Genomic DNA, 5,623 nt, shown 5'->3' with positions numbered 1-5,623 from the left:
TTTTTTTATAAGAAATTTCTTTCATTTGAATTTTATTTGCATATGCCCTTACCGAGGTATTAATTGGCTAAGCAAATAGTGAGTCCGTGCTGCTTCAGCTAATAAATGGAATCCAAGATTTCAAGTACTTATACTTGTAATTAAATTACCTTCCCAATTGTCAGTCATGTTCCCAGGTATTGGTCAATATAAATTAGCAAAGTCTTGCAATTAATTTTCAAGAAGACCCTAGAATGATTTCATCTGAAGTAGTCACTGGATAAATGGATACAAAATTCATCATTCTCCATCTATAAACTCATTGCTTATAGATTAAAATTAAAGTCAGACCCCACGTTGCTATTTAAGACATAGAGTTCAGCTGGCTATTTTTATTTTTTAGGCGAGGTAACCCTTGGTTGACCTCACAGATTGCAAGGACCTTGTCAGCTTACAATCCCTTATTTTTTTTATTTTTATTTTTTTACACCTACGGCACCTGGTCTTCCTATGTGGTCTCCCATCCAAGTACTAACCAGGCTCGACCCTGCTTAGCTTCCGAGATCAGACGGGATTGAGCCTGTTCAGGGTGGCATAGCTGTAGACATTATCTGTACAAAATTTTAGATTCACACTTTAAAACCACAGCGATTATTAAGTTCTCTTTGGATTCTCTGTGGCATGATTACATAATCTTTGGAAGAAAAACAAAGGACCAGATGAGTCCTCGGCAAAAATAAAATCAATTAATAGCAGAAACAACAAATAACAAAGAATATTTAGAAAGCAGTCACTTTGCTTGCATTTGGTTTCATTAAAATTTATCCCGGGGATTTTCCTTTCAGCAAATTTGTGCTGAATCTGCCCACTTCTCCAGGAACCCATACAGAATAAAAAGGGAAACAGTGACAGGACAACCCATCAAATATTTGTGCTTCTTTTCTGTTGTTTAGAGTTGTTTCTGAGAAACAGCTCCCCCTTCCTGCAAAGTCTAGAGAGTCTCGACTTGACTTTTAGGTGAAATCATATGAATAGTTCTTGCCTAAAATTGTGAGCAGAAGTGGTAATGCGTCAGTTCTGGGGTAAGGTGGTTAAGAAATAAGTCTGTCTTCTTTATATTTTCTACCTCTGTCTTTCAACTGAATATGGAGGACTCTGAACCCAGCCAAGTGGAACAACACCCTAGAAGTCTGGAGCTCTAAATCACCAGATGGAGGAAATACACCAATCAGTCTAAACTCTCACATTGGACTTTCACAAGAGCAAGAAACAAACTTGCCTTTAGTCAGACATTAGAATTTGGGTTTATTTGTTAGAGTAGCTAGGATTACCCCAAATAATGCTAGTGAAGCAATAGAAATCTCACACCCAAGCTATACTGTCAACAAATCTAAAAGACAGAAAAAACTGGCAAACTTTAAATCTTATATAAATTCTGACAAAGGTAGAGTTGATTAGCAAACCCAAAGAGAAAGTTGTAAAGGTGCTACAGAGAAGAACATGGAATGAAGATAAAGTCTTGAAGCCTGGAAAGATTATAAATCTGCAGCAAATACTCTCTACTTAAAAAATTAGTTTTCGTTCTGAGACCAGAGGTTCTTAATTAAATACGGCAGGAGCTGGGAAAAGTAAAGAGAGGCAAAGAAAATTTTGGGAAAATATAAAGGTGGCAAATTTCAAAATATAAAGATGGAAAATACCAGCATGATATAACAACCAAATGTGGATACACCACATTTGAAGATGATGCTTGTGAAGAAACCTGTAAAACAGGACAGGAGATAGAAACCTTCCTGAAACAAAGTAGGATGTAAGGATCAGAACAAAAGCAGCCAGAGTCATATTCATATGACTCAAAAGAGTCATATTTAAAATCATCATTGAAACAATTCATAAAGAAACTTTTGACACATGAAGCTTAGAAAAGGGTCCTTGGATATTCCTACCACCATTTTTAGAAGAACTCTTTTTTCTAGTTCAGGAGAATCCATCTACTTTAAATATGAATAATATAAAAGAAATTTGGTCATCCTTAGATGACCAAAAGACACCACAAGATATAAGATGAAAATCAATATAACATTCTGGCAGATGACAAAAACTCACCAGAAGTGTTGTCAACACTAAGCTATATCCTATTAATATTAATGTAATGTAATTATAAAGAAAGTATTCCTTGAAATATACTGAATCTCATAAACGAAAAAAAGACTCAGAGTAGATATCTTTCTATAACAAAATTCTGCATCAGAAAAAAGATATTCAAGATGTATAAGAGAAAAAAGTATGAACAAAGGTCATTTTACTTACTCAAGCTATGAAATATAAAGGCTATTAATAATTTTGAATATATAGAAAATTAGGGATTATTGTGTTCATGAGCTCCTCCTAAAGAATCTACTAGAGCAGAATTTTCATCCATCCAATGAGTTATAGAAAAAAATCCATTAAAGGAGTGGTGATGAATAATGAATATTCTTAACAGTAAAATTTTGACTAGAAAAAAAGATTGACATAAAAGTAGCAGAGTGGTCTATAAATGTTAAATGTTCTGACAACATAGAAATAACAGCTAACCCAAATGTCATGTTGACAAGGGGAGAAAAGGTGGAATGTTAAAGGTCAAAGTATATTGTTTAAAGCTAACATATTTAAGTAATAGAAGCTTAACTATATAAGAGTATAAAGGTAAACACAAGGATAATAAGATTGAAAGGTAGAAGAAATGGAGAAAATACCAATAAAAGATAACACATAGTTGTCCCCTTTATATAAAAGTAAAATTATAAAGTTTGATAAACTAATTATCAAAAAACAACAACAAAAAAGGGAAAGAAATTAGTAGTTGATAGACAGTCATGAGGTTGGGGAGCACGGCATAGGGAATGCAGTTAGTATTAATACGTTGGCTAGGTGGAAGGCCAGGAGAGGGAGGGAGCAATTGGGGGATCATTTTAAGAACTATATAGATGTCTAAACAATGTACTGTATACTTGAAACTAATTAAAATAAATAAATTAATTTTAAAAAGAAAAGAATCTACATATTGAAAAAGTAAATGAAACATTAGACAAAATGCAGAACAGGAACCAGACATTGTCATACCAATAAATATTATTGGGTTTAATTCGATTAGAACAACAATATTTTTAATTGTCTTTCAAAGCAAAATCCAATTTTATATTGTATAAAAGAATATGTCATAACTGATTTAGAAATGTTGAAAAATAAAATGATGGACAAAGTAAATTATAAAAGGGAGATGAAAAAATAGTTATCTTTTAGTTTTCCACAGGATGATGGAAGCTGCCTAAATTTCAGTTTCCACACATCTTCCTGCAAAGCCACAGAAAACAATAAAATAAAATAAATTTCACAAACATATACCAAACCTAGAGCATAATTAGGAGACATAGATGACCCCAAACTCCAATATTCATGGAAATGGGCTATAAATAGCCACAATCAGAAGAGTTCTCTCTAAGATCCACCCCAGAGCTGAAAGTCAGGTGAGTACCTTACGGAGAAGAGGGCAGTGTGCCTGGGACCTGCATTGGTGGAAAACAAATTATATCGACTGCCACCACTCTAATTTGGAAATACTGAACTTGAACTTTAAACCTTATAGGTCAGAGCATGGCTATTGAGAGTCAAAAGAAAGAGACTTAAAATTGAATGGGACCAAAGGTGACAGTCTTGGGAAGTCACCACCTGTGGAGAAAGGGACATTTTGAGAAAGGGAGGTATCCTTAGGAGACTGGATAATGATGGGAAAGATAGATACAGATAAGAATGGGCTATACTAAAACAGAACATATATCAAAAAATTAGAAGACAGTAAAAAGTGCTGTTTATTTAAGACACTTATCTCACTGTGTTAATAGTAGATGGTATGAGGATAAACCAAACAAAAGCAAAAAGATTGTTACCTTGATGACTGACCAGATAGAATTTAAACTAAATTTAGACTAAATTAGAACAAAAGTACTAAATGAGAAACAATAGGATGCTTTGTAATGCTAAAATTTACTATTCACAAGTATTATTATAGCAATTTTGCATACCTATTTTCCAAATAGCACAGCATAACCTTAACACAGCAGAAACTACCATATGTGCAAGCCCCAATAGCCACTAGTACATCAGTCATAGACGATATTAACATATACTTTTCAGTCTAAAGAGAAATAAAGCAGAGACAAAAATAAGACAATAGAAAACCTGAACAATTTTACTAATGTTTATATTATAGATATATATCAAACTTCGTTTTCCCAAAATAAGGAATAATATTCCTTTTCAAGTGCACATTGAACATTCACAAAGTCAACCATGTATATGAACATAAAGAGGTATAAAATTTTAAAATTAGAAATGTATTATGCTCATATCACAATTTAATAAAATCAATAATTATTTGTCAATAATCATTGACAAAACCAAAAATAATCAAGCCATATATTTGTATTTATGCAATGTACTGTGAATATATTCTACTTCAAAAAATGTTTTTTTTTTAAAAATCCAAAAAATGATAATGAATGCAAATGCAAAGAGATAAGGTGAGAATTTGATGAGACTTTCACTTGCAAAGTCTGGGAGAATTTAATAATTTAAAATATAATAGTAATGAGGGACTTCCACTTCCAACCATGACAAAGTAACTAGTTCTGAACCAGTCCTTCTGATGGAAGCAACTACAGTATTGGGCAGAATATGTGAAATGACTGTTTCAGACATTGGAAAACAGGCAGCACAGAACTGTTATCCCCAAGAAAAGGTAAAAATGAAGCTGTTTCTACAATTGCTTTGACTCTCTGCTGGAGGCATGATAGAAAGAGAAAGAACCCAAAAGAGAACATGGAAGATAAGCTGATTTGAGAAGACAGAGATGACCCGACTTTCAGAAACTTCCCTGAAGACATCCCATAAGACAGTAGTGGATTCAACAGGAGGCAAGATTTAATCCAAAGTACTCTGGCTTCAGTTTACAATCCTTCAGTGCTACTCTATCCCGCACATATTGCACTGTAGTATAGAGGATCCAGTGTTACCCATTAGAATCCAAAATTAAAAGCTTATCTGGATTTTCTCTTGGAACCTGAGTAAGAGTCGATTCAAGCAAGAAAAGAAATAAATTGCCTTGGAAAATCACAATGTTTGTTAACTTTCTCGTAGCTATAGACACATTATTTTCATTAGAAGATGATTTTATACTACAGAACTAGAATATGCCCTATAGATGCATCAATAGCATTATTAAATATCTTTTATTAAAAATTTTTTATGTATCGTGAATAATGTAGTTAAGCTTCCACAATCTGAGAATAACATATTGATCAATCAAGTTTATAGCACAATGGGCAGACAGACCATATAGAGTATGCTCATATGCTTCAGACAGCTTAGTTGGGAAGTGGACTGTGCACATATATGCAGGTATTCATTCACTTCTGTTTCCTCAGGAAAAGTTCCAACACCAAACTTGGACAAGGTTCTGATACCGAATTGACTCAATCTACAGCAAAATTAAATGAAAGCCTGAAATAACAAGCAAGTGAAATGTCAGTGAAAATAGTGGAGTAAGGTCCTTCGAAAATTCTCTCATCCATGAAAGCAAAAAGAACACTGGCAAAACTTATTA

The 5,623-nt window shown here is 33.4% G+C and overlaps 1 pseudogene; it reads right to left on the bottom strand.

Annotated features, from left to right (window-relative positions):
* Positions 1 to 466: 466 nt before the first annotated feature.
* Positions 467 to 585, bottom strand: LOC111742914 (annotated as a pseudogene).
* Between the last annotated feature and the right edge of the window lie 5,038 nt (positions 586 to 5,623).

Source organism: Pteropus vampyrus, unplaced genomic scaffold (genome assembly GCF_000151845.1).
Source record: "Pteropus vampyrus isolate Shadow unplaced genomic scaffold, Pvam_2.0 Scaffold4, whole genome shotgun sequence".
NCBI lineage: Eukaryota > Metazoa > Chordata > Mammalia > Chiroptera > Pteropodidae > Pteropus > Pteropus vampyrus.
The sequence above is the reverse complement of the archived record's forward strand: the minus strand, read 5'-3'. Positions and strand labels throughout refer to the sequence as shown.